This window comes from Lemur catta, chromosome 1 (genome assembly GCF_020740605.2).
Source record: "Lemur catta isolate mLemCat1 chromosome 1, mLemCat1.pri, whole genome shotgun sequence".
Lineage (NCBI taxonomy): Eukaryota > Metazoa > Chordata > Mammalia > Primates > Lemuridae > Lemur > Lemur catta.
Window position 1 is genome coordinate 4,059,339 of NC_059128.1, and position 20,855 is coordinate 4,080,193.

Below are 20,855 nucleotides of genomic sequence, written 5' to 3' on the forward strand. Positions count from 1 at the left end.
CAGGAGGCATCGGCCGGCAGGACACAGGGGACAGCCTCTGATGGCCGTGTCTCGCTCTCCCCCTGCCAGGAATATCTCCTAAGCTTAAAAAGGCTGCAAGTGCCTTCATTTGCCTCTGACCTCTAGAACCAAAATAAACTACACACGACAAATGGAACCTAAGGTACTAAGAGGTCCTTCAAATGATGAAAGTGAGCCAGCAGCATGTGGATGGGGTTCCCGCAGGGGGTAGAGGGTTGGGTTACACAACTCCTACTGTCCCATCCAATTTTGACTCTGTGGGTCTGGGTGACCCATATTAAGTTCTCATAAACATCAGCTCTTTCAAGAGGTAGAAACATTTGGGGCAGAAATAGCGAGCATTCCAGTTTAAATGGGAATATGCTGTCTAGTTTAATTATCAGAGAGATTTTAATTTTATTATAAAGGATCATGTGCTGTTCAAATTTGATTGAGTTTTTTATAGGGCCCATAAGAGCAAATGAAATGCACACAGGCTATGCACACTCTCAGGAAATGTCAGGATTCTTCATTAGATTTCATATTGTGTTGGACACAAGTGCTCGACCTCCATGAATGTGCTTCTGAAATTAAAACTGAAGCCACGTGGAAAGATGATTCACTATGCCAGCATTCAGTTTTGCACCTGACTGTTCTGGAATCCATCTAGTGCTGAAAGCAAAATGGTCCTGTTTTAACAATGCACATTTTTAAGGGTTCCTGAAAATAACTTGAGGTTCTGGAAGTGTGCAACCAACAGCACTGGCCTCGCAGAGACAGCAACTTATGCTCATAAAAGGGGGAGAGGGTCCAGGGCCAGCATCCCCTGGGCAAGAAGAGCTGAGGGAGGAGGTGGGGAAGCAGCAGGCAACACTTAGGACTGTAAGGGAGAAAACCCTCCCAAAAGTGCCATTGTGGTACGAATTTTGGAGCTGCCAAAAGTGGCAGGGAGATGGCTGAAACCGGGGTACTCCACCTCATCTCTCACCCACAAGCCCGATATTTGTCACTCACCACGTGTACATGGTGCACACTGAAGGGAGACGCCTGGCCCCGGGGGGTTGAAATACTAGCAGGCGAACTCCAGCCTCTGCAGGAGGCAGCACCTATGCCTGCCTCAAAGCAATCTTTTCATTTCAAATTCCTCTTACCAGTTTCCAAGCATGCACCTTTTCCCCTCAGAAGATCTCAAGGTGTTGTACAGAGCCTTTTACCTATGAAGCCTCTTATTTAATTTTGCATGATTAAAATCGGGGGACGTGGGTGAAGGCACAGGCAGGGAAAAGGGGAGCAGGCTTCAAGAGAGGGTGGGCTGCAGAGCAAGGCAAACCCAGGCACTGCCGGAGGCAAGGCGGTGAGGTCCCGGCTCAGCAGCGGTGACGCAGGTAGAAAGATAAAGAAGAAATCATTTCTCCCAGTGAGAGTAACAAAGCACTGATGCATTTATGTCCTGCCAGGCAGGGAGAGATGCAGGAACAGGTCTTGGAGGGGTGGTACTTGAGATGAGTCTTAGAGGGTGAGTTGGCTTTGGCCAAGAGGAAGGCAAGGCCAGGGGCGATGCATGGGAGACTGTCGCCAGGAAAAGGAACACGTGGCCCGAGAAGGGCAGGCTGGGGGCTCTGGGGTCTCACTCTCCATTTCAAGGCCCCAGATCCTCAGTCCCGCTTCTCTATGAGAAGTAGGTGAAGTGATGTCTTTCTGCATGGTCTTACCTCGCTGACACCAAGCTGCACCGCAGCAGGTGAAGTTGGAGCTCTGCAGACTTTAATAGGGATTCCCCAGAGAGAGACCCAAATGGACAAAACGTTTTCCTAACGTTTTTTGTATACAGATATTTGCAGGCTTTGACTTACAGACCTTTTTGGCTTTGGCTCAGGATCTCTGTATCAATATTGTCTCACTTCATTTATTCAGTAAACATTCGTCACCATCTAACAGGCCCAGAGCGCTGGCCCAGGCACTGAGGTGCCGCAGGATGGCCACGGTTTCTGTCGTCGAGGGGCTGACGGTCTGCGGGGGAAGACGTTGAACAGCAACAACGGCAGCAGCAACACCACGTCCCAGGTTAGTATTTGAAAATGCATGTTGTTTTAGCAGCTCAGAAGGAAAAGAGCCTTGAGCGGACATCTCCGGGAGCCCTGCTGCGTGCAAGGTGCCATGTGGGTGCTGGCAGGTGTGCAGGGGCCTCTGCTCTCCATGAGCTCAGATCCTCAGTGGGTGAGCCAGGCCAGGCCGTTTCAGTGTTATCAGCGGTGGGAGTCTTGGGGGCACATGGGATCTGGGGCTCAATGCCCGATGCATGGGGTGTACCAGGAGGAGGGAGCAGCACAAAAAAGGCTGTGTGTCTCTGGGGGACAGTCAGCCCTCACTGGGGCTGGGGTCGGGGTGGGGGCAGAAAGGGCGAAGACAGTGGCAGGCACCAGGTGGCTGGGGCTGTCTGTGATTGTTGAGTTACTTCCTCCTGGACAATAAGAATCATGCCAGCCGAAGGTGTCCTGTGGAAGATGTTCTACCTCGTGAAGTTCACATTTTATACAAAACGTTCCATGACATTAAACGTAATTTGACATCACTTAAAAAAATCTGATTTTCCAAACATAACCTGGATAACCGTTTCAATATCAGGTTAGCTGCTTGTTGAAGAAAGACTTGAAATGTAGAATACCTAGAAGTACTGGGGACACGAGTCCTGCTCCCAGACAATGCTGACCCTAGCTTCGGATTAGAAATGCAAGCTGAATTTCACAAAAGGCAAGCAATGAGATCAATGATGCTTATGAACCTGCTTCCTGGACCATTCCAAAGGGGGACTTCAGCCCCTGCAGCCCGTGTTCGGTCAGACGGGAGGCCCTACCTAGCTAGTCTGAGCTGTCTCTAGATTCCATTTCTGGGACCGTGAGGGAGGACTGAGCACGTGGACAGCAGGAAGGCAGCCAGCTGCTCCCACCTGTACAGGAGCCGGCTGGTCTGTGCCTGCAGAGGGGAGTCAGGTGGTGGCAATTCTGAGTTTTATTTTCTGCAAGTGTCATTCCCCCCCCTTGGCTGTGGTTAGCCTTCACTTTGAAGATGTGGCTACTAGCAGAGGCGGAGGCAGGTGGCTTTGGACTTCCTGGAAGCCTCTTTCTCAGACCCAGAAAGTTGCCTCTCTGTACGATGAAATTGATTTCTGGGCTCAGTCAAATATCTTTTTTTTTTAAAGAGCAGCCAGTTAGTAATTAGTTGTTCAATTCAACTGTTTTTTTGCCTTCTTTAAATTTTTTTTATAAAAAAAAAGTGGTAGTTTTTTTTTTTTTTCTGGGCAAATTCTTAGGATTTAATTGCACTTAAAAATTATGGAGGCTGTCAGAATAAATTGCAGATAGAATAGTCTTACCCAATAAAACTAGTCCTGTGATTGTCACCACTGTCAGGCTTCTCAGATAAAGTTGTGGGAAGGACAATTTAAGTCTACATGGTGAACCACACTTCAAATCAGTATTCAGCACGAAGCTCGTTGAACTGAAAAACAAATACCGGAGGTAGCAGCCCTGATGTTTGAGGAATCAGGCTTTGATTTTAAAATGATTCCAAAATTTTCCCCCTGAAAATAAAAGGAGAAATGTCTACCCCATTGGTTTTAAGTTAAGGCAGTGGCATTAAATCTGTAAAAAAAAATTTTTTTTAAAAAAGACAAAATGGGTTTTATAGCATATTAAAAATAGTAAAGCATAAACAGTATTGCTAGCTTCATGCAAAATTGCATCTGCTATTTGGCTCCATCAAATTCTTGTTTATTTCTGGGAGCAAATGAAGATCACTGTATGTCAGGGGCAGGCGTGCACTTTTGCTTTGGCTACAGAAAAGGTACCACCTTTGGGGGATTCAAAGCTCAAATGTTTTGTTTTTTTTTCCCCTGGCATTTCTAGGAAACACTTTCTTCCTTTGTTCTTCCATTTTTGATAAGTGAGCTTCTAATGGTGAATTCATTCATCTTCATGAATCTTCTCCGTACGACCGAACTGTGCTTTCTGGGGGCAAAGCGGGCGCAGGGCCACTTTCATTCTCTCTCCCAGAGCCCAGTCCCGATGGCAGCTCTTGATAAACCTCAACTAAATGAATGTTAAATCTATAAAAGACAGAAAGCATTGTTTGAAGTCATTTTTAAGTTAACTGTATTATGTGTCTCCATTACTAATCTACACTTTGTCCATATTTTTATATAGTTCCCTGTGTATCAGGATGGATAGGGAAAACATCTTCATTATAGGAAAATAGCAGTTTATTTCTACTTTTCAGCATTGTGGAGATAAGTCAAATAATAGGCTGTTGGGACTTGCAAGAGGGAGACACTCAGTGGGAACCGAGGATGGGCTGGGAGTAGGAAGTCTGGCGTCTGGAATGAGACTCCCCAGGCCCAGGTCAGGATCCTCGGCTTTGCACGGTGTCGTGCAAATTGTTTGACCCCCTATACTTCAGTTTCCTCATCTACAAAGGACTTGGATGTCTGTATTTTCATCACGTGGTTATCAGAGGGATTAAGCAGATAACCCCAGTGAAGTACTTAGCTCAGTGCCTTGGGCTTAGTAACTGATCATTAACGAGAAAACAGAATTTGACAAAAACAAAATTAGAAAAATTAAGATGCTTGAATATTTGTCTTATCAGTGATGCATATTTTTTCCAAAGGGCATATTAAGAGTATTAATATGTTTATGTATGAGTAATAATTAATATGTTAATATGATTATGTCTATTCTCAACATCTGAGTCTTAAAGAGATTTAAAACTCTGTTGCCCATGGAAGTTATTGGGTTATTGGTATGATGTGTATACACATATATACACATATGCTCATATATGCGTGTGTATGCACACACACCCACACACGCATGCACACACCCGTGTCTGGCCATTTAATAAATTTTGTAAGCTGTCACATAACAGCAGCAGGGCATTGGCCCCCTACCTGCTCTGGAGCTGAGGAGGATCTCACAGCCAACTTTAGGTTGGACTTCTCTGCTTGGGAAAGTGGACCTTCAGCCCCACCGTTGAACAGAAAACCCTCGTGTCAGAGTCTCAGGCTCCCTGTGGGCTGCGGAAGCCCGGGGCGCTCAGGACATGGGGCCCTCGGAAGCTATTTCCTTCTGGCCCCACAGGCTCTGCCAGCCTCTGAAGGGCTTCCTTCCTCTTCCTCCTGGTGGGGATGGGCAGCTGGGCTCCAAAGCTGGCCGTCCCCAGGTGCCCCAGGCGGGTGATGTTCTGTTCCAGGCTGGTCCCCACAGAGACCAGGCATGAGCAAGGTGGGAAGGAAGGGACCTGAACCACACAGAAAGCTTCCAGGGCATCTGGCTCAGCCCCTGGCCTCAGGCAAGGCTTGGAACCTTCCAGAGCCTCAGCCTCCTTCTGTGATATGCAGATTAGCTAATGTCACAGGATCAGCTGCAGGGTCTGGCTGTTCCAGTTTATAAGCAGGCTAGGTGACAGATGTGATAATGCCTCATCCCAGCTGAGAAGGAGGCAACTGCTTTCTGAAGTAGTTTACTTTTATAAATGCTAAGGCAGGTAAACGATGGGATGTCTGATATAAGCCAGTGGTAATGTGAGCCGGCCTAGTGTGTCCAGATCTGCCTTGTACGGCTCTGTTTTTCTGAGTGTGCCATTTCTCACCTTGCAGTTGTCGTGTGAGAGAGAAGAGAAAGCCAACTTCCACCACGAATCGCTCCTCTACATAAAGGCCTCCCAACCTCACATACTAAATCAAGGCCTGAGACATTTTTTAAAAATCCAGATTTTCTACCCAGTCCATTCTGGTTAACTGAGCTAGATCATATAGTACATGTTGAAGGATGTTATTTATCAACACTTGAATAAACCAAGTATTAAAATATCCTGTATTTTTAATATTTTAAAAGGTGAATAAAATATACTATTAATTTATTTTCAAGCTATAAAATTAGGTTCAAATCTGTCTACTAAAAATCTTTCTGTTGATAGACTTAAGATAACTTTGTAAAAAGCAGTGTTTAGGATTGGGTCCACAAATGCAAACCAGTAACGTATAAACACCATAAATTATCAGTTGTTTGAATCTGGCCAATAGTTAAAACTGGTTTGTGTGTGTAGACAGAGACTAAATGTGAGTCTTGTTTATTAAAAGACAACATTTTTGATTAAAATTCTGAGTAGGGGTTATGTAATATATTATTTAAGAATGTATTAAAACCACTTAAATTTCTTTTTCCCAAAGAGAATCTGTGATAAACTCTCTGTGATTCTTTAAGTATCTTCAGTTACTTTATCTTGAAGCTGGAGGAATTTAATATGAAGAGCTAACAGCGGTTGCACGCTGTGTCTGATACTGTTTTGAGGGCTTTGCCTGTGTCCCCTCACTTATTCCAGATACCAATCTAATAGCATAGGTACCATCACTGTGCATTTGCAGATGAGGAGACTGCAGCTCAGCAGGGCTAGGCACCTCATTCCAGCTCAAGGCGGAATTCAAGCCAGGAGGCAAACTTCCAGCAGCCGTGCGTTCGTGACCATGCAATACTGCTTCTCAGTATTACAGAGGCTTGTGGGGATTTTTAATCTTTAGTGACAGCTTCTTATTGTATGACACACTATATAATAATAAATACAAATGCATGTAAATTAGGACTACTGGGCAGATTTCGCAAGAGCAATTGTTTTGAACTTCTGCTTGAAATATGCTTCTGTGATAGACAGCCTGTTCTCGCAGTGGGATTCAGAAATGTTCACCCAGTTTGAACGAAACCACTGCATGATAATCAGAGGATGTTTCCAAATTAAATTTGTCCAGTGACATTTTAAAGAAGAACTAATATTATATTATAAATATGGACTGCACATGCAATGCAAACTAACGGTTTAATCAGGGAGAGTTAAAAACACGATTTTAGTTTTAAGCATCATCAGTGTTTACTGAGCATCTCTCATGTGCCAAGTGTTGGGATGCGAAGGCAGAACCTTCTTCCAGGAGCTCACAGGCTAGTCTGGTGGGAGAGAGAACCACATCAAGAGATAATGAAAATATTTCTAGATGGATGTGAAGAGATTTATAAATATGAAAGTGATATATAGTGAAAGTATGAAAAGGGACCATTTTCAAATAATAACCTTCTGTTTCATAAGAATGCCAGTAGTTTCACAAGGAACAAGTTACATATTAACTTGGGGGAAATACTAGCATTGTAACGCTTAAGGAAATATTGATTGGGAGTTGCGAGCTCTCAAGACCGGAAACAGACCCTAGAGGCTTCGTTACCCAGCTGCAACCAAGACAGACCAACAGACATTTTAGTGAGTAACGGTGCACCACATTTCTGACATTGGTGTATTTCAACACATTTGTTTTATTGGTTAAGTGAAGTTACAGATGATCAGATGTCCTTGATGGGAAACCCTCCCTCCATCTGCATTTGGAGAACCCCGAGAATCTGTGCGAGTGGAGACTGCAGGACATAGAACAAGAGACAGTAGAGCCTGGGTCAGTCTCATCAGGGAATTAGACGTGTTTGTGCTCATTTTGAAGCAGAAGAAATACACTTCTAGAGGAAAAAGAGAAACCCAGCTCTAATCCTGCCCACTGGAGTCCATGGCACAACTTCCAGATGGTGATATTCAGATTCTTTTGATATTTCTCCAGCTAGGGATATGAAATACATTGGAGGAAAAAAAATCTTATGCCCTGGGAAAAAAAATAAGCACATCCTAACTATTGACTATCTCTTGTCTGTATGTAATGAAATGATCACCTCTTATTGTGAATGTCGTGAGGTCAGCTGTAGGTGCCACCAGAGTATGAATTCCAGGGAGCCACACCTGGATCCCTGCTGTCACTTGTCCCGTTCACCTGGCATTCCCAATGCTTCAAACAGGGTCTGGGATGTTGTAGGTGCTCTGAAATATGTGATGATCAAGTGACTGCAATGATTGACAAAAATAAGTGTAGAATGAAAGACATTCAACAGAGAAGTACCTTTTTGGACATTATTCAAAATATATGGGCAGACCATTGAGAAGTTCATGGTGGTGTTTGGTGATGCAATCTTCTTGAGCCTTTTCCTGTGTTCTTAAACGACTAAAAAGGAATAAGGAAGACCCTAAGAAGGAATTTCAAAGAATACATGACTAATTCACAGATAAGAGAGGAATAAAATGTTTGGGAAATTCAGTGGCACCAAAGACTGCAGTAGACCGAAAACAAATTGGGAAATGGAGTCACTTCACTGTGAGATCAGGCAGCATTAGTGTTTCGTAAGTAGTTTTTGAGGATTAATTTGGAGAGGGAAGGATTTTCCCTTCCTTTTCTTTCTTTTGTTACAGGATGGTTCCCCATAATGAGCTGTTTTAACTGGACAAAAAAATTTATCTGGCATATACTTGCTCAAAACCCAGAGGAAAAAAAGCAAAGCTCCCTTAAGGATGTCAGCTCCTGACTACAGGAGTCAGTTTGAAAAATCTAAGTTTTTAAGAAGGTGGCAGAATTACATAATTATTCACAACTCATAAGAAATTAAAATACCTCTTCCAAATATGAAGTTGTGAGATAACAAAAACCACAAATTCTAGACTTGCGGAGGGTGCGTGCATCTTTTACTCTCCCACGCAGAAACCCACGGCGGAGTGTCTAGGTGGCGCGGGGCGGCACACGTGGCCGCGCTCGCGGGTGTGCACGGTGCGGAGGGGGCGCCCCCATGGGGCGGCTCCTTCTCTGCACCTACTGGGGGGAGTTTGGGGCCGGCTGGGGTGCTGGGGATGCAGGGTGCTGGGGAGCCAGGGGGCCCCTGGGAACCACGAGCTTCCTTCTCGCCCACTCCCCGCAGCGCTGCACAAGGGAGGAGGAACCAGAGTCCCCAAGGAAAGCACTGGGCGATGAGAGGAACCTGGGGTGGGGACAGGTGCCTAGATGAGCCCAGGTGGCCTGTCATTCTGGACAGAGGCCATGCACTCTCATCCTGTTTGGGTACACTTTGAAAAATCACAGCACCCCATTTAAACCACACTTGTTTTAAAAAGCTACTGTTAACCTCTTAAGAATCTGGGGAGCTGCCTTTGGTGGACGCATTAAGCAACCTCACTCCCTCCAGTTTTAAGGAAGCACCTGCCTCAGCCCTGCATGAGGCCCTGCGGATTCCAGAATGAGGTGCACGGGGTTCCTGCCTGCAGGGAGCCTTCCACCCAGCAGGGCTGGCAGGTGGGTACCCCGTGGGCGGCTGGATGAGTAAGCAGTGCAAGGTGCTGAGGAGAGGAGATGCGGCCAGGATGGGCACCCAGAGGCAGGAAGGAGGGGTTGGGGCGGGTCTGGGAGAGGAAGCTGAGCCCTGGAGTGTGGAGTGGTCATGAGCCAGGGGCGCCAGGGAGCAGCCTGAGCTGGGACAAGGAGGGCCGCTGACCTGCTGGCATGTCTGAGGCGGGGAGCCTTCCGTGGCAAAACCTGCAGAGGTTGGTGGAGGCCTTTGCCGTGCAGTACTGAGGTGCTGGGACTGGCCAAGGGGACGTGTGGACAGGCGTCAGCTGGGTGACAGTCCAGCAGTACTGGAGAGGCAGGACTGTGGGAACAGCTGTCAGTGTGGGAGAAAACCCATGCAGGGGAGCAACAGCACCCCGAGGCTGGGCCATGGTGTGGAAGGCTGCGGAGACCTCAGAGAATAAGATGCTCAGAAGCCCGAGGAGTGATCTCAACGGGGAGGTCCTGGCAGCCACTGCCGGCACAGGTACTGGACACAGCACCCTCGCTGCGCTGGGCTGAAGAGGATGGAGGTGGAGGGTACATCGTGGAAGACAGAGGCAGTGACTCATTTTAAGGTTCATCCTAGCGTTTGGCACATAGTGTGCACCTAATCCATATAGTTTATTAATAATTGGGAACCTCTCCCTGTATTTCTATATGCCTTCATTAGCAATGTTCTTTCACCAATATTATATTATTTAATTTTTACAAATGCACATAACCTTGAACTTGACTAAGGAAGGGATCAACCACAGATCGATCTAATTTGTTTCTCTTCCACTTTTGTGGTTGGCCTTCATAAAGTACCCCCTACAGAAGGAGTCTTAGCTTTGAGTTGTATGTTAACTGCTAAGACATGGAATTCAAGAAACAATTTCCACCAGTTCTGTTGAATACCTACCACGACGTGCCAGAAACATATGAGGGAGGCATGGCTGCTGCCATTTGGGAGCTCACGGTCTAGTTTCTTTGCTTACCAATGTGGAAATGGGGTAAGATCGAATTCTCTGAAGAAACAATACCCTAGGAGGAGTTAGGGCCAAGGAGCACCAGCAGCATTCTCTTTGTGTGTGGATCATTTTATGGGATTAGAGAATTTAGAGAACGTGACAATAAAACAATTGCTACAAGAATAAGAGTGCCATCTTCAATAAATCCCACCTATGGAGAATTAACTAGCCTCATGCCACAGTAAGTCTGACAGTGAAGGGGTTAAAATAACAAATAAATGACTTTATTTAGTCTTGAGCATTTCTGGCATGCTTTCTAGATTTTTTTTTTTTTTTTTTTGCCACAGTATTTGATGTGACAGCTTTTGTTTGCTCACACTTGTCTCTCTTTTAAAATTCTCATATCAGCAGTAAAAGCTATTTCTTTTTCCTGTAACATCTTGAGCCCGGTATCCAATGATGGGAGAAATTGCTCTTGCATTACTTGAAATTATAATATTATGCCTAATTTTGGGGGGAGAAAAATTAAAGTAATTTAGATCTCAAGGCACTGAGGACATTACAGCCAGGTCACCTGCAACATTATTGCGATTAGTTATCGATAATCGTCTTGGTCCCGGGATGGGCCTTTGTGTGCAGAACTGAGGTGCTGGGACTGGCCAAGGGGAAGCGGGGACAGGAGTCCTCCGGGGGGTGACAGTAGTCCTCCGGGGGTGACAGTCCAGCAGCACTGGAGAGGCAGGCCTGTGCGAGCAGCTGCCTGTGTGGGAGAAAACCCCGAGGCTGGGCGGTGCTGTGGACGGCTGCGAGTGAGGCTCCCCCGTTTGTGACGTTCTGCAGAAATGCTGGTGTGAGCGCTGTCTGGCCAGGGAAGGGTGGGCATCATCCTTTTTGGAGGGGGTGATCCTTGCCGAGCTCGGGTTAGGGAGCAGAGAGTCTTGGACCTTCCCCTGATTCACTGTTGGGAGGAAGTGAGCAAGTGGAGGGACAGGGAGGGTGCTGCCATCTTTAAGCCAAAGATCACTCTCTAAAGCATCACCCTCGGATCCCTTGTAATTCCGCACACGCAAGCACTGCGGCAAAGAGTGCCTCTTTGCAATGGATGGTGGGTTTCCGGTACTGATTGTTTTTGCACGCAGAAAGGTTATGGAGAGAAGTCTGTCTTTTCTCGACTCTGCGAGATCATTCACAGACTATAAACAAACCAAGATTTGTTGGCTAATCATTTTAAGAGCAATTTTGAAAAGAAATGTTCTATTTCCTCAGTCTGCGGTCTTCTTCAGTCTCCTCCACTCTCCCCAGGCCTCTTCGGGTCACTTCCGCTCCTTGTGAGGGTGTTAATTCTTTGGCCGCTGATCTCCAAGTGAGGACACACATAATCTGTGCGCCTGGCTAATGGGAACTCTCCCTCCTTGCATCTTTTGGTGGGAGTGGGTGAAATGCATTCTGCAGTTTTCAGAGTGCAGGGGCCAGGCAGTCTCAACCGGCTGGAATTTGCTAAACTTTTCTGTGTGCATTGTTGAAAGCACAGCGTTACCACTCTAAAGAAGGACACGGAAGAATCCAGTGCCAGTGGAATTCTGTAATGTGGGCTGCAGTATAAACTGTGGTAGGGTTGAACTGAGGACTGTTCTAGAAAAACCTGCTAGTAATTAAGTTCTCCCTCCAGCAAGGTAAACGCTGAGTCTGAAGTATATTAGTACAAAGAAGAGTGAAACCTTTGTTAGCGGTTACACTATTTTTTTTCTCTTTTTTAATGTAAGTAAATAAAGAATTCTGGCAAGACGAAAAAATCTCATATCTCATTACTAACCTAAGGAGAAAAAAACAAAAGATGTAGCCATTGTTGGTTGCATGTTTTAAATCACTGAGGTCAGAACAAAACTTAGATTACCCTGTTTCAGCAATTCCCAAACCATGTTCCGGGGAATATAAGATAGTTCCTGGGGAGGGTGAGTGCAGGGAGAGATTTCATAGCCAACTCAGCTTCAGCAACCTCGCATGTTACTTCCCCTCCTCTGGAGAGTTTCAGTGCACTGTGGTGTCTTAGAAGAAAGAATGCCATCTGCCTTTGTGAATCGGGCAGTTTCTCATGCTGAGTGACCACAAAATCCTTTTTCACAGGGCACCTGCTCACATCTCATGGGAATTACTACTCACTTTGTCTGCAGTGGGAGAGGCACCGCTAGTGATTGTCCTACCTGCCACCCTTTCTTTCCCGCTTTGTGCTTGCCTCATAGCACTTTACTCAGGTCTGTGTTATTGTACAGCCCCTTGTGATGCGTCTCCAGCTTTCACGGTAGACTGCACACTTGTGCAAGACAGATACCTTTACTTTTCATGTTTGTGTACTCAAAGTGCTTACCTGGTGCTATTATGGGAGTATTCAATTACAGTTTGCTGGAACCCTGTCCCACTGTGGATCCCCGAAGGACCTAAGCACATCTGGCAATCTGCTAATAGTGACGAAGGTTAGAAATAGAAGTTTGGGAAGTAGGAGAGACCATGGAAATAAACATTTTCAGGGCTGGTCCAGTTCTATTCTCCCTCTTCCCGTTTCCTCAATGGGAGGCAGACACCGTTGGTAGACTCTTTATCTTTCTGGGTACACAAAGGAGTAAAATCATGTAGAAAACTCTGCGTTTTAAAATTAGGAAAAGACACAAGCTGATGGGCTGGAGCTCCAGGCAGACTCGAATGAGGCTCAGTGGCCCAGCCGAGCCGGCAGCATCAGGCTTTCACAAAGGGCTGTAAGCAGGTTGCACCGGGCTTGGAAGAGCAGACTTAACCACCGGGTCTTCACTTCCATGAGCAATCAGAATGCGTGACCCTCCTCTGCAAGGAGCTCAGGGCCGTCACCAAGAGGGAGCCTGGTGGGACAGCGCTGTGGCCCGGGACTGTGGGAAGAGCGTGGGCTTTGGAATCCGACCGTCCTGGTGCCTCATGACAGCGGCTCCTTTTCTCAGTCCCACGATCTTGGACCAGAGTTTTGGTTTCCTTATTTTTAACTATTTCAAAATGTTTATTTTCAATGTTTAGTATATTTTTATACAGATTTATAGTATTTTAAAAAATATTTTAAATTTCAATTTTCATAACACCTATCTCACGAGGTGATTGTAATCTACATAGATACCTAAATGTATCCATTTGCATGTCTTTATACATTCATTTAAATACAGAACAAGATCTAGGAGGGTGTGCACAGGGTTATCAATGTGGGTTATCTGTGGGAGGTGGCCCTTGCAGGAAGAGGTGGCTGGGGTGGCAGCCAGCCTCCAGGAAGGGACTCCCCAGAGGAATGAACACTGGGAGGTGCCTACATGTGGTCTCTTTCCCCAGTGAATACAGCTGACCTGAGTAACCGATAGAATGTTATGAAATGAAGAAGTGGGACTTCTGAGGCTAGCTCATAAAAGACATGGCAGCTTCTGCCATGTTCTCTCTCATTTCCTGCTCTGGGGGTAGCCAGCCGCCATGCTGTGAGGCCGCTCAAGCAGCCCTGCGGAGAGACCCAGGTGGTGGGCACAGAGGCCTCCTGCCAGGAGCCAGCACCAGCTTGCCACCGCATGAGGGCTGGGACCAGGTCTTCCAGCCCCAGTCAAGCCTTCAGATGACTCTCACCCCATCTATCTTTTGACAAAAATCTTATGAGAGACCTGCAACTCAGAACCACCCAGCTAAGTGCTCCTAAATACCTGGCCTCCAGAAACTCTGGGAAAAGACATGTTTACTGTTGTGTTAGGCTGCTAAGTTTTGAGTCGCTGCTGTGTGGCGTTGGATAACTAATAAAAATTAGGGAGGAGAGAAAGTAGACAAAAGAAAAAGACTGCAGTAAGCAAGTATGGCATGCATGCAATGATTCATTCACATTAAATTTTATAAAGTGTGCAGAAGGAAACTAGCAACATATGTAGTTAGATATATACCCACTGACTTGTGGGAATGTCTGTGTTACAGTGTCAACTGTCAAGTGACAAATATAAATTACGAAATAATGTGTGAGGAATGATGCTATTTTGGTACGGAGAAGCGACAAACCAGCCCTCTGTGTGTGTGTAGACCTGCTTGTCTGTGACCGTGGAGACCAGAGGAAGGCTGCGGGGCAGGGGCATGGACCAGGCGCTTGTATCTGCCTTTGTGTGTCCTTTTCTTGCGTTGTTTCACTTGTCACAATAAGCTTACATTATTTTTGTAATTTGAGATGACAAGTAAATAAATATTTTTAAAAATTAAAAATAAAGTGGTTGAAAATGAAAAGAAAAACTTCTGCAAACTGTTTGGCATATGGAGGAATATGGAGGCCAAAAAAAAAAAAAAAAGGTTATTTTTTTGTGTCACTGACCCATTTGGTGGCATTTGGTGGTCCCAATTGGGTGGTCTGGTGAAGCCTACGGACTATTTCTCAGAGTAATGTTTTTAAATCAATGGACTAAAACACAAAGGGCTGTAAAGGAAAACTGTTCTATTGAAATAAAGTTACAGTATATCAAAAGCCAAATTTGCGACGTAGTGAGATGTGTGCTTCACTATTCATATTTTAAATAAGATCTAGCAGTAAATCTGACGACAACCATCATTTCAAAGTAGCGATGAATGTAAGTAATATTTTGAGATACCTTTCACAACTTTAATGCCATAAGAAAACATTTGTGATTTCTATTTATGACAAAGTCATGGGAACTGCAAATAGGACTGAGGTTTCTTGCCTCGGTCCACAGTTGAAGCAAGTGTTCTAAATGTCTGAGGGAGAGTAAAGGTACAAATCTTTTCCCCATTCAAGTTTACAGACCCCTCTGCAGTAAGCGGTAATTAGGAATAAGGCAAAGTTAAGTTCACTTCCGCTGGGGAGCGTTAGATGGTAATTCACGAAATCGAGTCCTGGTGGATAGTAGACCATGGAAGGGCGGGTATTCTCATAACCAGCCAATCACTTAATCATGCGTCAATATTTATCGAGTGCCTATTCCGTGTGAGGCACCTTGCTAGGAGCTGTACTGCAGTAGTTACCAAACTGTGTGTCGCAACACATTTGTGGGCTAGTAAAAGTAATCCACTAGTAACTCACTGGTAACGAGTCCTGACTACCATTTACAAAATGAAATAGAAAACAACAGAAATCATTAATAGTAAAGGCAAATATTCTAACATGAAATGTATGTCTCAGATGTGTACTAGATTACAATGCACAGTATATTAATTTCTTATTTTGGGTCACTGTCAAAAACTTGGAAAATCCCTGCTGCAAGGAACATTCAGGAAACATTACAATTTAGAGTTCTCCTATTGCTAAAGTTGGGGTTGAGTGGAACAGTTAACGCAGTAATCAAAGATGCATAAAAAACTAACAACACAAGGGGCAGCTGCATGGTTCTGCTTGGCACCCGATGGAGCACCTGCCACAGGTGAGACGCCGTGCTGGGTGATGCACGGGTAGACCCGGGCTGGCAGTTCCGTGAGAACGCTCGTGTCTGGAGGTCGGGCTGGGTTTGTGGTGCAGAGCAGAAGAGGTAGGAGAGGTGGGGATGTGATGGCCCAGTGCTTGGAGAGCCCTGAATTTCACGGGCTATGCAAAGGAGAGCAGGGGAGGCCACCAACAGGTTTTAAACAGGAAAGTGACCCAGTGAAATATGTTTTCAGAAAATGTCACCCTGGATACTCCATGACACATAAATGGAAAGGGAGCAAGACCGGAGGCAGGAGTGTCCCTGAGGAAGTTTTGCAGAAGTCCTGGCTGTGGCTTTCTCCAGGGGGGCCAGGGTGCTGACAGTGAGGGAGGAAACGGGTGACTGTGGGCTGAGAAGAGACTTAGGAGGCAGCAACTAGAGCAGAGGTTGCAAACTTGTTCTGTAAAGGACTAGATGGTAAATATTTTAGGCTTTGTGGGCTATACTGTCTCTGTGGCAACCGTTCCACTCTGCCACTGTGGTATGAAAGGGACCATAGGCAGCACCTAAATGAACGGGCATGGCTGTGTGCTAATAAAACTTTATTTGCAGAAGCAGGCTGTGACTGGATTGCCATGGCTGTAGGTTCAGACCCGTGATCTCCACGGGTGGTGATTTCACCTCCCTCCCCATGGGACATTTGGCAACGTCTGGAGATAACTTTTTACCGTCACCACTTGGGGAGGGGGTGCTACTTGCATCTAGTGGGTAGAGGCCAGGAATGCTGAGAAACGTTCTGGCATGCACAGGACAGCCCCCGGGGTCCCTGGTGCGGGGGTTGAGGAGCCCTGGCCGGGGCACAGAACACTCTCTGGGTGTGGTGAGTGCTAGTTGGAGAGGGGGCCTCAGTCATGAAGTGAGGCTCAGGGTTTTGCTAGCACTGATGTCACTTTTCCATTCCAGACAGGATACGTGTGGTATCAAGATAATAAAGTTTAAGTGAAACTTACTCTAGTAACTAAGAACTTCAGCAGGATTGCCTGACCCGGTAACTTTTAAAACATTTCTTTTGTAGCACCTTTAAATATGTACCTGTTTGTGGGCAGTCATGTAGGTTTTTTCGGCATATGTGAATGTGTTATTAAGATCGCGTGTGCCTCACACATTCAGAGACCACATAGGCTGTGGTCGTGTTGCCCTGACAGCGCCTCCGCGGTCTCCTCACGCCTCCTCCGGGGACCCCAGGTGTCCAGCCACACAGGACTGCTCTGGTGTCCGGGCTCTTCAGTTCTCCCAAACTCAGGGTCTCATGTCCCCAAAGTCTTCTGTCTCTGGTTCGGTCAGCGTCATTCCTGCCTGGACGATCTCTGCTGACGCGTTGGCGTGTGATGCTCTGACACCACTGTCCTCTCGGCTAGCGCCCAGCTTCGTGCTGGCTCCTGTCGGGGTCCCTGGAGCCCCTAGAGACAGACCATCGATGGGCGCGTCCCCCGCTCTGTCCAGGTCAGAGGCCCCGACGCTTGGCCTCACTGGAGTCTAGTCCCTCGTCCCGCTTTCATCTATGCCTTGTAGAGCTGCAGGAATCCCTGCGGTTTCCATCCAGCCTCTTACTGGCTGCGGGACACGGGATGGAGCATCCAGTCTCCTTTCTCAGGTCCCCTGTGCCACCTGGCCACATTGCCTTCCTCTCATTTCCCAACATCTTCTCTTCCTCTTGCAACATTTTCAAGTTACTTGAAAGTTTCATCATAACATTCAATATATAGTTTTTGACGTGTTATAATATCGGGCTTTAAAAAGAATTGTTACATCATAAAATGAACTTTAGTACTTTAATGAATTGATACCTAATGTCAATATTTCAGAAATATGTATGTTTCTAATTTTCAAAACTTTATATCTTCCTTTGTACTTATATTTCTTTTCAACATCTCCCACACAGTTTTTTTGAAAATAAAGCTTGCATTTTAGAGTCGTTTTAGATTTACAGGAAAATTACAAAAGTAGCCAGAGTTCCCACAGACCCCATGCCCAGTTTCCCCCGTGACGAACACCTTACGCTTGTCACAACTGACGCACATTATTAACTGAAGGCCACACTGGATCCCTGTTTTCTCCGTTTGCTCCTAGTGTTCCCGGGTCCCAGAATGCCACGTTACATTCAGTCACTGCGTCTCCTTTAGCTTCTCTTGGCTGTGACGGTTTTTCTGACTTTCCTTATTTTTGACGACCCTGACAGTCCTGTGGGCTGCTGGGCAGGTATTTGTGGAATGTCCCACGACTGGGATTTGTCCGGTGCTTTCTCGAGGTTACCTGGAGTCACGGATTTGAGAGGAAGAGCCCAGAGGTGAAGTGCCATTCTCGTCCCATCCTGTCAAGGGCGCACACCACCGGCAGGGCTCGTCCTGGGCGTGTGGACCGTCATCACCCGGTCGGCTTAGTGCTGTCAGGTTTCTCTGTGAAGTTACTCATCTTCCCTGTCCCCACGCTGCCCTCTTGGGAAGGACGTCTCTGTGCCAGCTCACACTTGAGGAGCTGGGGTCACGCTCCGCCTCCCCGAGGGCCGAGTGCACAAGTCATTTGCAGCCGCTCCACATGGGAGAGTCACCTCTTCCGTTCCCGTTTAGTTATCTGCTCAATCATTTATTTGTATCAGCACAGACTCAGGGATATTTGTTTTCCACTTTGGGCTTTAGTTCAATGCTATGTTGTTTATTTTGCACTCAAAATGTTCAGCTTTGGCTACCGGGAGTTGCTCAGTGGGCTTCTGTGTTCTGTTGTCCTGTGGTGTTGACATACCTGTCACCGTGGGTTCTGCTATTGTTTTGGGTGGGGGTGGTGGTAGTAATTTTTTTGTTTTTGAGCACTTTAGGCTCATCTTGTGCATTTCCTGCCCCTGTCCTAGAATTGGCCATATCTCCAACAAGCCCTGGTTCCTTTTGTGGAGAAGGGTGTTGGACATCAGGGCCTGGGCTTCAGGTGTGCTTACTGCTCTTGCTCGTGGCTCCTGGGGTGTCGTTGCCGCTAGGCCCCCTCAGCTGTCAGAGCAAGGAGATGTGTGTGTGTAGGAACCTGTGTATACACACGTGTCTATAAATATTCCAGTGCATAACCATCTGTGTCTATACCGAGACAAGCATGACTTCATGCTGATGTCTCCAGCCCCAATCCGTCATCCACGTGGGTCCTTCCAGCCTCCCCCAGGCTCACCCGTGACCTCCCCTTCTGGTCCTGCAGAGTCTGGTACATAAGAGCTGCTCTTCCTTAAAAGCTTGTATTTCTTCCAAGCTCAATGTTTTCAACTGTACTCATTTACTTACCACCCATCCCCCACTGCCACCCTGGTCCCCAATGTGTTAGGAAACAGTAACTTGACAAGACACTGTGATGAGTCTTAGAGGTAGACCTTTTTTGAGACATGGGAGCCCAGAGAACGCTGGGGTAGCCCCCAAGAAACAGGACCCTTCAGATCCCTAAGAAACAAGGCCGTGCATGCCAAGTGCTCTTGCGGGTTCTGAAGAGAAGAGAACTCGGTTCCCAGCTGGCCGAGGGTGTGTTCTCGGGGAGGGGCTGCCCTCGACTGCTTGCAGCAGTGCTCGCAGGAGAAGGGGACTGACGCAGGCAGCCTAGGGCAGGGGGGAGTCCAGCAAGGTTGTGGTCTCCCTGCAGTCTGCCTCCAGCCTGATCCCCTGGGGCTCTGAGTACGAACTGCACCAGAGGGTGGGTCGCAGCTGGACGTGGGGCGAGGGCTCTCACACCCCAGTGTGGGTCGGGCTTTGCACTGCCTCTGGGGAGGGGCGTGGCCTCTCCGGCCAGGTGGAGGGAGGAAACCCTTTGGAGAAGGAGGCAGCCAGGAGCATCCAACACCCAGCAGCCGGGGGAATGGCTGCACTGACCCGGTAAGGGGATCTGGGAGGATCACCAGCAATGCCAGATTTCAGAGAAAAGTTCTTAACTCTCTGGGAGGACGACACGAAGCCTGATTGTTCCCCGAGATACTTCCAATGGAAGAGCCAAGGATTGGTGTGGAGGACGTTGTCTGGGGAGAGGGCTCCCTGCTTCTTTCCCAGTATTGTATGCTGCTGTCGTTTCAGCTTAGAATAGGCCACATGAGGCCTGACCACCACACAAATGCCACCTTCTGTGCGAAATCCGGCAAGGAAACATCTCTGTTGTGTGTTGTCTGACAGAATGTCAGACTTGTTTTTTGGAATAGGCTGTGCTCCAGTTCAGCCAAAGTGGAATGGCTACTTCCTGGCACCTCCCCATGGTGTCCAGGGCAGCTGTCCCCAGGCCGCTGTTTGGTTGGCCCACTTCCTTTGCCAGCAGGTGTCGTCAGGAACATCGAGGTTATGATGGTCATGAACTTGGCTTTGTTAAATATTTTGCAGGCCACTGTGTTTGAAGTCCTGTTGCCTCTCTAGGACCTATTGGTCAGCCACGCATTCCAGGAGAGGTTTCTACTGAAAAGGGAATGAGAACAGAAACGACTGTTGCCCTGAGAGTAGCCGGAGACGAACTCCCCCGAGTGAACAGGGACTCCAGGCGTGCCCGGGCCCCTCCCAGCCGGGGCACAGTTACAAACACCACGATTCTCATGCCCTCTGAGAATAAATGTCTGTTGGTTTTCCCTGTGATCCGTACCCACTCTTGCTGTACATACTGTAACCTGTGGTCATGAGGAAAGAGTGTTAGAAAAATCAAGGCCAGGCTAAAAAAATATGGATCTGGACAATTTGTCCTTTTGGAGAAGTTCAAAGTTCTCCAGTGGTTCCAAAGCACAGCACACACTGTCCAAAACTCTCCCAGCCAAACTGGTTGATCCTGTCACTTGGGTCACACAGTGTATCCTTTGACCAGGCTCTCTGGTCTCCTGGGTGCCTGTCTCTGGCTGTCCCTAACGCAGGAAGAGAGATGTGAAGATGCCACTGGTTGAGGATCAGGGTTAAGTCTGTGTGGCGTCCTGTGCAGCAGAAATGTGTCATTTGTTTAATGAGTTTGCCAGTTATCCAATTATCAATAGATTTTCCAGGCATCCAATAATGAGAACCTGTGCCAGTCTGTTCAGGCTGCAATAACAAAAATGCTGTAGACTAGGTAATTTATACACAGAATGAATTTATTGCTTGCTGTTCTGGGGGCTGCAGAGTCTGAGCTAAGGGGCCAATGGATGGGCGACACCTTCTTGCTTTGTTCACACGTAGCAGATGGGCGAGCACGCTCTCTCAGACCTTTCTTGTGCGGGCGCTATCCTGTCCATGAGGCTCCACTCCCATGATTCAATCG

General features: G+C 47.0%; 1 long non-coding RNA gene across 1 annotated transcript in view; it reads left to right on the forward strand.

Moving 5' to 3' along the window:
- The first annotated feature begins 2,042 nt into the window (after window positions 1-2,042).
- LOC123623013 overlaps window positions 2,043-20,855 on the forward strand; it is a 33,488-nt gene continuing 14,675 nt past the window's right edge. Inside the window, exon 1 of the long non-coding RNA XR_006729753.1 lies at window positions 2,043-2,064. This is a non-coding gene — a long non-coding RNA (uncharacterized LOC123623013). The remainder of the gene's footprint in view (window positions 2,065-20,855) is intronic.